The sequence below is a fragment of the Agelaius phoeniceus genome, chromosome 3 (genome assembly GCF_051311805.1).
Source record: "Agelaius phoeniceus isolate bAgePho1 chromosome 3, bAgePho1.hap1, whole genome shotgun sequence".
Taxonomy (NCBI): Eukaryota; Metazoa; Chordata; class Aves; order Passeriformes; family Icteridae; genus Agelaius; species Agelaius phoeniceus.
The window spans coordinates 22,492,311-22,508,355 of NC_135267.1; the positions used below are offsets into that span (position 1 = coordinate 22,492,311).

General features: G+C 38.0%; 1 long non-coding RNA gene across 3 annotated transcripts in view; it reads left to right on the plus strand.

Moving 5' to 3' along the window:
* The window catches only part of LOC143693520 (uncharacterized), a 51,081-nt gene that overhangs the window by 326 nt on the left and 34,710 nt on the right, over window positions 1–16,045 (plus strand). Inside the window, exon 1 of one of the 3 annotated variants that reach the window (XR_013181265.1) lies at window positions 9,088–11,100. The exons of the other annotated variants lie outside the window; for them this stretch is intronic. This is a non-coding gene — a long non-coding RNA (uncharacterized LOC143693520). Of the gene's footprint in view, window positions 1–9,087; window positions 11,101–16,045 lie in introns of those variants that run through there. 3 annotated transcript variants of the gene reach the window in all.

Genomic DNA, 16,045 nt, shown 5'->3' on the forward strand with positions numbered 1-16,045 from the left:
CAGCCTTTTTCAACCCGGGGATTTGTTTTGCCGTGTACATCCATTCGTGCTCCAGATGCAAGCATGCTGTTGTATCAGGTCTCCTCATTATATTGCCCAGCTAAATTACTAGTAAGACAAACCAGTGCCACTGAGAAAAACACTCCATTACAAGGTGGGGTAATCAATTCTTTATCTGAAGTTCAAATGCGACCTACCCTTTTTTTCTTTTAGTTTTAATGAGAAAAAGAAAAGTGATGGACTTGTTCACATCTTGAAACTAAGCGATCCCTCTCAAGTACCTGCAGAAGAAGCAGAATGAAACCCGAAGATTTTCCAAGGGGTTGGCCGCCTGCCTTTTAACCAAGAGCTATGGTTAGGATGTGCATGGAGCATCGTACAGCAGTCATAGACCTCATTTTCCTTCTTTACCTGGGGGCATTTGAACTCATACCTCTTGTTCTCCCACAATGTTATTTTGACAACAAACTACGGTATCTCTGGAGCAGGAGAGGTTAGATCCTACTGTTGATATGGCTTCAAGAGCTTTGCTGAGCTTAAACAATTTGTACTAATTAAATAGTTTGTATTAATAATTCACTGAGGCAGTAACTCAGCTGGGTTTGCTCCCAGTTACATGTGTAAACCACCAAATTAGGGAGTCACACCCACTTGTTTACATGCTATTCATGTATATTTAAATAGTTTGTACAAAGTGGTGTAGTTCCACACAGAAAGACTGGAAACATGGCCTTTAACAGGTGATGCCTGTGTTAATCAGAAATTCGGGCCCACCTTAACATAGTATATTGCCTGGGTACTGAGTAACATAGGAAAGAAACAGGTCAGAATTACTTTGTAACTTTACTTTCCTGTTTCTTTTCCCACATGTTCTCCATTTTTCCCAGGTATCTTAAGTCATTAATGGATGATGGGAGCAACCCCCTGCAGCTTCACTGTGTACCATCCATTCAGAGGGAGAAAACAGAGCTAGCCCTCCATTGACACAGATGAAATGTCACCCACAGGAGAATTATGCACATGTGCAGTGATTTACTCCTATGCCATGAAAAAGTTTGGATTAGTCCAACATCTCATTCCAAACCAAAATATTCTGGGGGTGGGGATTAGAATTTTTGATTAGTTCTATTGCTACCTTCCTCATTTGATTATATGCCTTTTCCATTTTGTCTCCCTACTTTTAGCCTTGCAGGATAATTCAGGTTGAAAGGAATCTCAGGAGGATGTCAAGTAAAACCCTCTGTTGCAGAGGGTTTACTTTACTTTGCCCTCTAGAGCAGGCAGCTGAAGACTTTGTCGAGTTCAGAATATCTCTGCAAACACAGATTCCATCATCTTCCCAGGCACCCTTTGCTGGTACTTTCCCTGCATATGCATAAGCTCAGTTCTAAAACTGTCCCCACCCCATTTCCACAGTCACTCCAGTTTCTGTAAATTTGCAGCTAGGAGACAGCAACAACAATTCCATGAGAGCAGTAGGAGCCTGGTAACAGGCAGAGAGAAAGTCCAGTAGATTTGAAGAGGTAATTTCCCCTGGATTTATGGAAAGGGGAGAAGCAATCCTGTTGATACTTAATTTATAGTTATCTACAACTAATGAACAGTAAGAAGGAAAAGCAAAATTTTAGCAGTGAGACAGCAAGAGAAAGCACTGCTAGAGCCAATAACTCATTTGCAGATGCCCTTTTTCCTCAATTGAACCAAATTCAGGTTCAATGGAAACCTTGCACCTCAGGGTGAAATCATTCAGGAAAGTTGCTGATGGTTAGAAGAGTCCAGTTGGTCTCTTTCTTCATTCCCTCAATATTTTCTGTGTCAATACTGATTTTTTTTAGTTTGCTTTCTGCCACTGCAAGTCCTATCAGTTCTGTGGACAGTGGTAGGTTGTAGGTGAAATTCCCAAAACCCGAGAATAGCAGCAAATTGTTTCTCTATACTATGTATATACTCATCCCTCTGTGTCTGTGTGACACTTTCTCTGTAACACAATTTATGTTCAGGCTGGCTGGCCTGCTGCTACAGCTTTCAGTTAAAAAGCACAGGAATTATCAGGTAGCTTTATCTTTCTGCAGCTGTTGTCTTTTTCCATCATACCTGACCTGCTGGTGTTGAAAGATGCCTCTTGTCTGAAAAGCTCTGTTACTAACAGGAGAAACACTGATCTGTAGGATTTCAGAGAAAAAACGCAAAAATTCTCCTTTCCAATATGTGGTGAAAACTTCTGTACCACAGATGTAGGCTCTGCTAGAAAAGCCATGTTTTGACCGTATTTTTGGTTGTCACAGAAATTAGTTTATAGCTTAACTTCACAACTGTTTCTTTTTTTAAGTAATTAGGGGATGCAATGTTACACACTATCATTTTTTATAACAACATTTAAGAAGGACACAGATCAAAGTAATGTAGCCCTACATCACATTTTCTGTCAAAGGTATGCTGGTTGCTCTACAGAGCCACCCTGAAATATAGTCTTGGAACCATCAAAGGAGACATTGTTGTCAATTCCTTGTAAATGAACATGTGGCTGTAGGCAAATAATCCCAAATTGTGATGATAAGGGTCTACGGAGATACAAACTAAGCAGTCTCAACACACTTCTTGTTCCACTCTTTAAAACATAGGCACTCTGAAGTCTGGTAACTATTTTATTATCATTATCAATGTCTGTTGCTGTGTAGAAATTTCTGTTATTTCAGAATTATTATTTGTGAGTAAAAATAATCTATGACATTTACCTTTGAAAATAGATCTGTCATGAAGTTCAATTGCTAGGAAGAAACTCACAGAAACCATTTAAAATAAATTTCAGAACAGCTTTACGCTTTATCTTCAAATAAGACAAATGTTCAAGCACTCCAAACTACTATAATGATGTTTTTCAAGCTATCAAGCTTTTGGAACATGTCATAGTATTCAGCAAAGCTGCTCTTACCTCTGTTTCGGGGACATCTCTACCACCTCAAAGCACTACAACCACATTTTAAACCTCTTGAACTTTTATTCAATAATCCTCTGCACAAATACTACAGGGAATAGCAAAACCCAGATATTTAGTAGCTAGTTACTACAAAATAGAAAACAAAGCCAACTTTTCTACTGTACTAATCAACAAAAGTGCAGTTTCACACATATTAGAAAGGCAGTTAAATTTAGAAATATTTTTTTTTTTCCAATAATTTCTCCTGATTATTATCAGGAACAGAGCATCTGGTATACACAGTTGCCATACAAGTCTAGAGGAATCAGATCAATGAAGTTTGGAGTAGAAGTGGGCTAACATCATATACACACCATAGAACTTGCACTACTTTGGACACTTTCATGCTATGATCAACCGATGAGTTGTCAGCATTCAAGATCACAAACTCACACAGCTTTTAAGGTCACAGAATGACTGAAGTGGGAAGGGACCTCTACATAATGTCTAATCCTACCCTCTGTTGAAAGCAGGGTCAGACACCACACTCAATTGCATTGAAGTTAGAAGCACACCACATGGCTATCCAGCCCATTGTCACATAAGGCAGCTGTCTGCCATTCAAACTCTCTTACACTATTACATAGTTCCATGAGACAACTTATTGCCTATTATATACAAGCTCATTGTTTTGCATGATTTGCTGAAGTAAGAGCAAAGGCCTTCATCTGTCTCAGCTTCAGCAACACCACCAGCTGAGGCATTCTAAGTACTAATAAGAACACTAAGCTGAGACAGGTAACATTATCACAATGTTTCTTCTCTCCCTTGTCTAAGGTCTTGCCTTCTGTTTTCCTTGCGTGCAAAAACTGGTCCAAGAAAGATTCCACCTTTTGAGATAAAGTAGTATTAAAAGTAGTAAACCTTGAATTCATCTACATGAACAGGGGAAGAGTCTCAGTTACAAGAATTCAGAGAAGTGATTCTATCATCTTAAAACTTTTGTTGAGTAATTCTACTTGCAGTAGCCCTGCCTTCAGCATTCTGTCTTTAGTTCTATGTCAGCCCTTTCTGAACACAAATGCTTGTGTTTCCAGTGTGATGTTAGTATTTGGTTTATGAATGCAGGAAACTTAGCTGGAATACACTGCTTTCCACATTCATTCCTAGCATGTCTAAGCTCTTCTAGAATGAAGTAGTTAAAAAATTAGAAAAGAGAGGCTTCCTGAAGTGATTTTTAGGTGGGGGTTTATATCAAGCAGGCAGTAGAAGACATAGCAGCTCTTCAAAAGGCTTTAACAAAGGTCTCAGGTGTTGCTTCACCTACCACTTAACCAGGTGAAACCAGAGATCTCTGTCAGTTGTACCAGTATATCAATTTATCTGTCCACACCCTAGTTCACTACTTATCAAAGTGGGTTAGGTCAGAAACACAAGTGTTTGGAGGTTTTTAATGAATCAAACTACTTTAAAAAAATGAGGCTAAGAGCAATCCCAGATACTGTGTGGGTTTTGGGGAAATGCTAAGATCCAGTTAATGAGGCAAGGCAGTCATCTGTAGCTGGGGCAGTAGACCTCATTTAGCTTCTGCTTGATCTGGCTGCACTTGGAGTACAGCCCTTGTCCTGCCTTCTCACTGTCAGACAAGAAGGCACCTACAGCCCTGCCCCATTTCAGTGGCAGCTTTGATAGGTCAAGGGACCTATCCTCCACCCCCTTGACCATGAAAATCCTCTGAAAAGTGCTGCCCTCAATTCTGCTGGCCCAGTCTTGCAAAAACTCACTCTCTGTGTTAGTTCAGGCAAACCAAGGTGGACCTGCAAAGACCTGTCATTGAAAGTGAGTAGGCCTGGCTCATTTCAACACAGGCTGGAGAGCAGCCAGAAAAGTTACGCTGGCAGAACGTGGGAGGTGGAAATCTATGGTGGGGGTGGTAATGAGCAGCTAAGGGTTCCCTAAGTGCTCTTCTGGTAGCCTAGCTACAGCCAGAACTTGCAATATGTCCACAGAGAACCAGCATCCCTGAGCATCCTCTCATTCACAGAGAGAGTTGGGTGGCTATGAGACATTCTTCATCTTGCTAAGGTTCTTCTGAATCACCCTCTGAAATTGTAAAACTCACATAAATATAATAAAGTTATTCATAAATCTAGATTATTATTTTTCTGATAGTATAGAGAAGCATTTCCATGAGTTCTCTGAAATAATACAACTGATTGACAAAAATAGGGAAAAGGGTGTTTTAAACTTTAAAATTAATAAATTTTAAGACAACTTTAGGTTAATGGTAGGTCCTTTCTTAACATACAATGAGAAAAAAATCAAACTAGTGAGTGTTTCTGTCCCACAGCATTAAACCCTGCTGTAAATAATCAGTAAGAATTTAAATGTAGGGACTATTACTAGAAAAAGCCAAATTAGATCAGCTAAAATTTGATAATTGTTAAAAAAAATTCTAAATGTGGTATGTATACATTTGTTTACGTTCCTAAAATGTAAGGGTTTTTTGTTTTTTTTTGTTTTTTTCTTTTGGTGTAAACACTGTATAAAGCTCATCTTAATTGAAAATGTGGGGAGTGCACCTTGACTAATGACAAAATGCTGCAACACGGGAACAATGTTTTCTGAGCTTGTAATTTAATGACATTTTGAACAGCTGAAGTCAATGCTCCTAAAGTTCTGTTGAAATTCTGGACCAGTTAAACAAAACAAGCAGTTTCTCTGCACCCCCTATTACTAGCTTTCTTTAGTCTTTACTTAGAGTTTCTTTGTGATCAGTTCATCTGCCTCAAACTAAAAAAGTGGAGAGAATGCAAAAGAACACAAACTATAGCTGCACTGGTCTGGCTTAGAGCTCCTGAGTTTGCAGCAATGAAATTTCTCTTTGCTTTCCTTTATACTGAAGCTGTATTTGCTTCTGGGTGAGAATCTGCTGTTAAATGTTAAATATGGATCAGTCTTTTGAAAGGCTACACTAGGGATGTAGAGGTTAGTTTACTGGCTGTTTTGTAGCAAGGAAGTAGTGTAAAAATATAATAATAAGTATTTCCATTTTCCTTGCATGTGTTTTCCTGGGCTAACTGTGCTTATCAGTTTTTGTGTTTATTTAATGAAAAATTACCAATAAATTATTGATTCAGCTGACAGGAAGAAAAAGACAATGCAATGGGAAACGTTGTCAAATAAGGCCTCTAAATAGACAGGGTAATTTAAATGGAAAATCCTAAATCAACTGCTAGATAATGTAGTAAGTAAACATATTAACCTGTAAGTAAACATATCAACCAGTAAGTAAACATATCAACCAGACACGAATTACGCCATAAATCATGTTTGTTGATATATCAAAGTCTAGTCATAACACCCAAGGAACAGTTAAGGAAACCCAGGAAATAAAGATAATGGATAATTTTATGGAGTTTTTAAATTGCAGCTTCTAAACATTTATTATAAAAAAAAATAATTCAAGAGTGCTGCTTTAGAATCATCATTGAAAACCACTACTGCAGAAATGCATGGTTCTGTATAGTAAACAGGATACAGTCATTGTGCTGAAAAAACATTTGTTGGTGAAATTTTGTCACTATTAAAAATCTCCAAACAAAATACCCTCTATACGCATGCAGGCATGTAAATTCTAATCAGATATATTTGTAACAATTTTGGAAGTTTCTATATGGCTGTCTTTCCAAAGCATTTTTCTTTACAGCATGCTTGCACACATTCTTTAGGTTTTTAGTTACATGCAGAACTTTTTCTTTTCCTGAATTAGTCTTATAATTTTTCCTTCTAGTAAAGCCATATATGAGAATATAATTAGTCCATCCTTTTTCTGTGACATGTTGCTCTTAATATCCTGGGATAAGTAAAACCAAACAAAACTGAAACAAGCATCACCACCCCTCAAACCCACAAAACTTTACATCGTCTTCAGACCCAGGAGACATCATTGTTTTTCCAAAGTGGGATTTCCCAAAGCTTTGATGTCAACTATCTGCTGCCACTGAAAACATTGAAACCATTACCTTTGATAGAAGCAAAGTAAGGCCAAAGCTGAGCCCTTCAATAAATATTTTCCCTGACAACCGCAGACATAAAGCATTTGAAAATATGAACTGTTTACAAACCTGCTTGACTCATTCTGTAAAGGCCTTGAAACTAACTAAACTAAACTACAACTGAAAAGAACCTAGTCTTTCCAAAAATTCATATTGCTTTTTTATTCCCTAAATGCTGAACTATTATCCATCACAGGCACTGTGGTCCTAGGGGAACCTGTGCAGCTGGGTGAGCAGTGAAAGTCAGCAAATACAGTAGCAAGTGTTTCCAGTGATGAGCTGAAGGGATTCTGTACTTGCTAATTTTGGTATCTGGAATTTAAACTCTGGAGAATCTTAGTGAGAAGAGAGTTATCTGGCATTGACTGATGATCTCTTTTTGTTCTTTCATTTTTGTTTAACAGACAGGGACCACAGCTGAGGCAATGTACCTGGTATGAGCTTTACTGATATAGCAATGCTAAAGCCAGAGCTCTCTAACTGAAAATTACAGAGGCCTACAACATATATCAACATATATCACATATATCATACTGCCACTTTATAGAACTTTTGTTTTTTTTCCTATGTGGTGATGATGTAAAGCTTTAAGAGATGTTTATGGCAGGCTCTAGTAGGTGAACCAATCTCCCCCATGGGGATCAGCTTTGTATGTACAACTAGTGTGTCTCCTGAGCTTAATTTCCTTAATCCTAATTGCCAGCAGGAGTTGTGATGATTGATTTTGAGGGTTCACAGTGCAGTTTTCCACAAAGGTGATAAAGTATTAAAAGAAGTTGGTAAACTGAGCCTAGCTGTATTGATTAAGTGAATTTCTTCTTAACTCTTGTGAGAAGAAATCAAAGCTGCTGGAGTGCGGTATGCTAGTGGATTCTGAAAGCATTTTGACATTACACTTTGTAAAGTCAAACTGCCTCAGTGTTTTGCTGTAGTATCTCTATATGCCAGAGACAGGTATTTGAAGAGGAGGGGAGGTGAGATTTTTCAGCTGTACTGAGTGCCATTCCCTTAAATTAGGCTATTAACTTGATTTTATATTTAAACATGCAATTATTTATATGTGCACATCTATACAAAATGGACATGTAATAGAAAATGTAAAATAATATATATTACCTCACATATACTGTAGTATGCTATTATATTATATGTTGCATATGACATATTGTACTTTAGATACAGAATAAGATATATGCTAAAAAGTTACATTGTTGATTTAAGGTTTCTCTGGCTTCTTAACTGGAAGTGTTCTTAGAAAGGAAATTATTGGGGTCATAGCTTCATGCCCACCTCTGCAGCTTTGTCTGCTTCTTTGTTTCCCTTTAAATACCTTATCTACAGCTATGTATGCAGCTAGATTATGAAAAAGAAATTTGCTATTATCACTGTTGCCTTGTAATGCAGAGGTAATACCTCTGGTGCTTCAGCAGGAAGCAACCAGCTTTCAGACAGCTCTGCTTGTTAGCCCAATGTAACACTCCTCATTATGTGGGGAACACATAGACATGCTCTCTATCACTGACTAAAAATATTGCCAGGTTTGACCATTACACTGTGAGATGCATATGAAGAATGAAATCCTATCCTTATTAAAACAAAGGGGAAAAGACACACCAAACCTCTCATTGAATTATTCAGGCTCAAATTTTCAAAGCACAAGATACAGAATTATTATATTTTTGTCCTTGGAGAAGGTTGTTGAAATGTAGGGTTCAGAGATTCATAAGGCATATCAACACATGGAAAGACCTGTAGTGTTTGCCCTTGAAATGATACATATTTTCAGGACAAATGCAATACAATCACCATAGCTGAAAAATCAATATCTTTCTTGAGAGCTTGCATCTATATCTATAAGTGAACATCACAGCATTGAAAGTTGCAATCTCTTTGTCTTGTGCAGGACTTGAGAAACTGTTGGGTGGAGTCATGTCAGGTTCCTGCACTCTGTGTGGTCAGAGGAAGGCAGCACTGGGAGGTACAGTCAGCATGCTCTAAGGTTTTGGCTTGCCTACACCTAAGCAGTGCTGATGGTAATTCCAGCTCTGCTCTGGCACTTAGGTACTTGACATTATAAGAGGAATGTCTCCTCTCTTCAGGACATGTGGCAGAAATGTCTTTTTAAGAATAGGAGCTGATTGACAAACTTGAAATCAGTGGTCTTTTAGCTGTGTTTTCTGAGCATCTGCCACCTGTTGGAGTTGCAGCTGCCAGTAATTTATCAGCACCAGAAAAAAGCCTTTGAGTTCCACCCAGTGGAAAAGAAGATGTGATCCTAGGCTTCTGAGCCTCTACCAGGAGGGGAGGAGATCTAGGTTTTTAGTTTTTGCTCCAAGAACTCTTAATGAATTTTCTACCCTGATTGTTTCTTTAAAATGCAGAAATTGTCAAAGCAGATATTAAATGTTTTTCTAAGGCTAGCTAGGCTTCCTGACTATATTTCCTCTGTCTTCTTGGGAAGGTAGAGAAACATCACAATTTTGCTACTTCATGTGGTGCAGATGTGACATAGGTGCTGTTATGCTTCACATACACCTTCAGAAGAAAGCTGAAAGATTTGTTTCAGATTTTCGTTTTAGACTTGGACTTACCTTATCCAAGTTTGAGGCCTGAAATAATTGATTTTTTTTTAATGGGTGTATCGGTATTTGATTTGATGCACATCAGCTGGATTTAGCCAGCATCACAGAATATGGATGAAATGTCAGAGAACAGAATAATGAGACAAACACAATCTCATGGCTGAAAGCTGAAGTCAACAAAACCAGTTAATAATAAGGATTAGTTCATTTATGGAGCAGATAACTGAAGAGTGTGCTCCAGTTTCATATTTAGGAAGAGAAGTTTTGCCAGAATGTACATGTATCTAAGTTACTGGATTGAAGGACAAGAACTGCAAGATAAATTCCCATAGCTCAGTGCTAAGATTAATTTAAACTTTTATGGACAGTGCCCCACTGAAACTCTAAGACCTTTATTTTTTCCTGAGGAGAAACAATTTGCTTATTCTGCCTGTGTCTGGAGGTTTTTTTCAGGTCTCTTATGGTTTTAACTGCATTGTGGTTTAACAGGCTTTACTCTGGGTGGGTATGAGTCAGCTCCAAACCATAAACAGTGTAGCCATGGTTAGTAAGCCTGGGCTGCTAAGCCTTTGCTGATAGCGTGGGCACAAGAAGTGTGCCTGCTTGGAGCACAACCAAAGCAAGCTCACATCTGCTTAAGAAAAGAAAAATAAAGTTCACATATCCTCTCTGTTCTTTTCCTGCTTCCTCCCCCTGCCTTTGTCTTTCCCTCTCCCTTTTTCTTTCTCTCTGTCCCACCCATACCTATCCACAAGAATACTCACAGAAACTCCACCTATGCAAGCCCTCCACCCAGATAGTTCAAATTCCTGAGTGGGATCTCACAGGGCACACATTTGTTTGGAGTGGTAACATGTTTTGGTGTGAGGCCCCTCGTGCAGTTCCTAACTATGAACTTGAACAAATAGTACTTATTATATTAATCCTTTTCAAGAGAGTTTTACTCAGCCTATGAAGTGTTCGTTTTTGCCTCGTACAGCTGACTGAGCCCAGAAAAGGGCAGTGTAAATCATACAGGGGAAGACACAATGCTGAGCTCCAAACACCTTTTGGAGAGTTTCCATTCAGAGGGAACAGACTCACCCTAAGTTTCACTTAGACCACAATGGCAGGATGTCAGTGTCCACCTCTCACAGCACAGAGGCTGGCTGCAGAAATATCAGTAGCAGCCCTGCTTGTTATTAACAGTAGCAGCCAATGAGACAGAAATTTAGGTGGAATTTATAAGTAGCTACAAGACCCGGGTTACATGGGCTTTTCTTGTGTGCAAAATAAGAAACCGGTTACTCTTTCCCTAAATTTTCTTTTAATCTCTCTTTTCTTCCACTAGCTAGGCACGAATTGTGTTGTACATCATCTTCTGCCATTTTTCTGGCACAAGCAACATGCTGGCACAAGTCAGTGGAAATTCAACATTCATTATGGTTTGCCTGTATTGCCTGTGTATCACCTCTCTCTCTCTCTTTTTTTTTTCCCCCTGAGATGACTGCTTTCAAGAATGAGACTAACAATCTTACAACAGGAAGTCCTCCATTTTAGACAGGTAAGCTGCATAAGCTGCATCTTGGCTATTATTGCCTTGCATGCCTGGGAATTAGTTTTTTCTGAGATCTAGGGATTTTTACCAGTGGGTTTTGAAAAGCATCAACAATCTTAGTCACCTACACATTTACAGGAGGGCTGTATTCTCAAAGAGGCAGTACTTTTTGACAGAACAACTATGAAAAACGCTGAGAAGTAAAAGGATCATCACAAAATGTACACCTTTCTCCTTTTAAAATGTATAATCCTTACAGGGGATTACTGGTGGGTGAATATTAGAGCTGGTCTGCCTTCTAGCTTGAAAGCTTGTTTCTCAGGCAAAGCTGTCTTCTGGCAAATTAAAGGAAAATGAGTTTCTTAGGATTCCATTTCCCTCTGCAGAGGAGAAACTGATATAAGAGAAAGCAAGCTCACTTATTTCTCTGAATTCTTCCTCTAGATATATGTGCGTGTTTGTGTGTAATTTTTTATCCTGATAGCAAAACCCAAACACATCATGTGCAGAGCCCAGCATTTTCTTTTCTTGTATTACCTATGTCCCAAGGAAACACCAGGAACATAAAGATGGCTCTCCCTTTTTCACTTATTCCTGCTACCTGCTGGATGCCACAGGTCCTGCAGGTTCATCCACGTGCTCTGTACATTGGCTAAATGTGAGAGAAATAAAAATGTCACTGTTCTATTTGGAAGATTCTTACATAGGTCCTCTATTACAGCATAGTTATAGTTTTAAACAAATGTATTGTCCATAAATTCATTGCAGTCAGGCAGTGGTATTCCCATTTAAGGAAAGGGAACAGAAAGAAAGTGTAAGTGACTTGCCCAACATTACATAAATTCATGGTCATGGAAAATGGCATTTGTTCTCTGGCAGAGCAAGGTTTGATTTGTTTCACAAGCTAAAATAGTGCATCAATTCATTTAATAAGCCCCAAATTGTCCCTTAGCCCTTTAATCTCGAGATCAGTACGTCATTATGGTGAATTAATTATCATATAGTACCTAAACCAAATATGGATTTCTCATGTTTGCCAAGTAGATATAAAATTTTCACAGTATTTGGACAATGGATTAGCAGATGGAGTGCAGAATTCTTGACTTTCAAAATAAGTTTTGTGTTTGGAAAAGTCAATCCAAAAAAATCATGTGATCTTACCTGCTGGAGAAGGTGAGAATTCCATTCCTATATCTTCTGCAAGTTAATTTCCTTTTCTGCTTGACATCCTAAACCTTCACAGTCTGTATTTAGGGCTTTGCTATGCTGTGAGGAGGGAGAATCCAATTAATTATGTCCTACCTTGCATTCAGCTTTCAGCAACCAATTATTAGACAAAACCTGGTTGAAGCCCTCATTTGATTTAGGAGGCTTGGGTCTCTTGGCATTCATCAAGATTTACTGATGTTGATAAATTGCTCTTCTCTGTCATGGCTCTAAATAGATATATCAGGTTTGTCCAAAGCTTCTTGCTGAGCCTTGATCTAAATGGTATTTCATCTAAGAGTATGGAGCAGTAGTTCTTTTATCTGGAGCTGAGATATGGAGGTCAGAAGTAATGAAACTGGCAATTGTCTAATTATGAATTCCATTATTATTTTCTATCTTCAAGCAGCTAGGAGTAAATCCACCAGAGTCTGCTTCAGTAGAACTCTCCTGAACTAGCATAGTGAGATAAATTAAAAGTAGCATGAGCCAAGTATGTCCTAGGATATCTTTATGTGCAATACCTAAGAGAGCCTAGGTCGCAATCTGGAGATCTGCTGGGTTGGCTGGAGTGCAGCAGAACTGACAGAGATAGCTGGGGAGTGTATTCTCTGTGCAGAATTTGGGATGCTGCCTCCTGCCCCCCCCATCCTGCCATCCCAGTTTTTGTTAGCTTCCCTTTGAAGAGTGGTGAGAGGAATAACATGCAGACAGATGCATGGAGCTACCAGCCGGTAGTAAAGCATGAACTGATTGTACTGTTTGGTTTAGTTAAATTTCAAAGTAATTGACAGGATGCTCATAGGCCTGGGGCACTGATACTATATTTTAAGACAGAGGAAAACCAAAGAGGAGAAAAAAATAATAGAATGCTTTAATTTTCCTACCTCTCAGCCTCCTGTGTTCTTATCTAGGAACCTTGTAAAGTACTTTCACTTATTTTTCAGATTAGTACCTGAGACCACACCAGCAATGGGTAGAAGTCTGCTCTTCCTCACACATGTGCTGATCTGGAATTACTTGGGATTTTTTCTCCTAAATTTGTTCTAAGTTCTTGTGAGTCACTGAATTACTTGACAGCTGAATTTAATGCATCTGATTGTTAAGCTCCCTAGCTGCTAATCTTCAAAGATCACTTACTGACAAATACCATGTAATGTGTGTAATAGAGTTGCTGTACATTTATGTTAAGTAGCTCTGAGTTTTGTTTGTTAATGTCAGGTAATTCAGGCTAAACTATTTTTTCGATATAACAAAATATAAAATCTAACCTGTTTTGACTACTTTCATTCCATGTAATGTTCAAGTTCATGCCAGTTTTATACCAAAAGCTACAGAAAAGGACTTTTATGAACCTTCAAATTCCAATTAATTGCCTTGTACAATTGTGCTTGTAATCTAAATGTTTTTTTGAAGGAATGGGGTTTGAAAGGCTCATCACAATCATGTCTGTATTCCTCATGGATGTAGCTTTGTGTTTATAAAAAGAGAGCCTGTTTTTTCCCAAATAGTACTTGCTATCCATTATTTCCTACCTAGCTGTTTTAAAGGTTTTGTCTCTAATCAATAATTAGAAAGGATGTGAAGACTTACCTATCACAAATGAAAATCAGACAATAGTGAGCTTATAATATTGTGGAAAAATGGAGACACAGTTTTGCTAAAAAAAACCAAAACAATCAGTATTTTTTAATACCCCTGCAAATTTTGCAACCTAAATGCTGGTGTGAATATTGCTAAAATATTCACAAGTATAAGGAAGGCTTAAACTAATGAAAGATGATTACCTAAAAAGCATCATGACTGTACAGCTCAGTTTTCTATGAGCAACTTTCCTGCTGTAGAAATTCCTGTTTCTGCAATGGAAGTGGTTCTCCTTCCTTTCATCACTGCACATCAGCTGCTGGGGAAATTCACCTCTACTTCCACTAGATTGTTGCCTCAGCTGAGCTTGTGGAAACCAGGTAATCTTTGGCACTGAGTGTCTGTATATCACCTTAAGCTTTCTTATGTCAAAATGTCAGTACCACATGGTACTTCTATACTGCTTAATATTGGTATTATTGTTCTTCTATATGTCAGCCTGAAGATAAAAGAGTATCATAAAGTGGTTCAGATGTCAAGGTTACTCATTACTATCTAAAAGTTCAGTGCAGTTTTCTTTGCTCTCCTTAGCCTTACAGTAAAAGACATATTTCTTAGGAAATAATTTATTACTTTACACATCTGATTAATGACAAATAGGGGCATTAAAATAAAAAATATATTGGACCTAATGATTAAATAACCAAACAAAAGCCAATAGTTAATTGCATTATTTCCTCTTAGAATAGTATTTTCAGTAGTAAGTTTTTGCATGGATGATCAGAGAAAAAGCCATTCCTGGCTTGAAGGAAGATGTGTTAAATTTCCAATTTTTTATTGGCTGCTTAAAAGAAAAGAGAGTTCATAAGGATGACTCAGAGGGAAGAAAGCAATTGTGAGCTTTTTTAATGGCCATGCAAATTTAAGTGAACTTAAAAGTTTTAGACAAATATATGTTTATTTATTAGCACATCAACTTAGTAGAGGACCTTCTATAAATATACATCATCTTATATGCACTACCTTTTATAGAGGTCTCCCAAAATGATCACATTCTGTACAAAATCTAATATATAATTTAAGGCAGGTATTTAGACCAGCACTTCATTTTGAGCAAGCATTGTCTTTTGTACTTAATTTATAAAAGACTATTGAGGGATAATACTAATTATTATCTAGCAAGTGAATCTCACTACTATTAATTATCAGTGAACCAAAATCTAAGTGACATAATTATCTTGAAAAATGTCTGCAATAAGAACAAGCCACACTGTATCATATCAAAGGCCCCAGTAACCAGTATCCTGCCTCCAGCAGTGTTAATAGGTAGCAAAGAGAATCCACAACCTCATTAGCACTAAAATGGGTGCAATAGTTTGTTTCAGCAGCAACTGGTTAAAGCAGAGCAGCATTTTGATTAATTTGCTTTAACAGCAGTTATGTGCCTTGTAGAAGCTACTTCTGAGATAAATGTTTAGCCTCTCTATGCAAAATTAGTCATTGGTAGGACTAGAAATATTTATTTCTGGTTTGCAGTCTTGAAATGTCTGCTTCTCTTCAGGAACTCAGGGAGCAACCTGCAGTGACTGCCTCAGACAGAGATGTTTACATGACTCCTTCCACAGGATCTTGTATTTTAAAACAAATGCCTATACATGCCAGTAGGACAAGAAAGCTGGGGGCACTGCATTCGTCTTCTCTGCAAACAAATGCAGGGGAGGGGCCTCAGGTAAAACAACTTCATTCAGACTCATTCATCTGGACATGTAAACCATAGCTAGAATTAACAAAGCTCATAATCTTTTAGGCTAAGAGAATTCACCAAGGAGCTCATTGTTTTCTGGCAAAGACTGATGATGAAATGGAAGGATTAACAAAAGTGATCTGTGCATGCAGTGAGGATTTTGAATGGGCAAAGTTTCATAAGATGAGAAAACTGTATAGTGAGGCAGGATGGCCTGAAGTGGTTAAGAGAAGGGAATGCTTGAACTGGATTTTCTGAAGTCAAAGCTGCAAAAAATAGTGTGAAACTTATTTCTAACATACAAGTTTCATACAGAAACTTGTATGAAAATGTTCAGAATCAAGGTGGACAATTAACCACATAAAAAGTGTATCAGGAAAAGAAGTAGACACTCTTAGTGAAACACAAAACCAGATT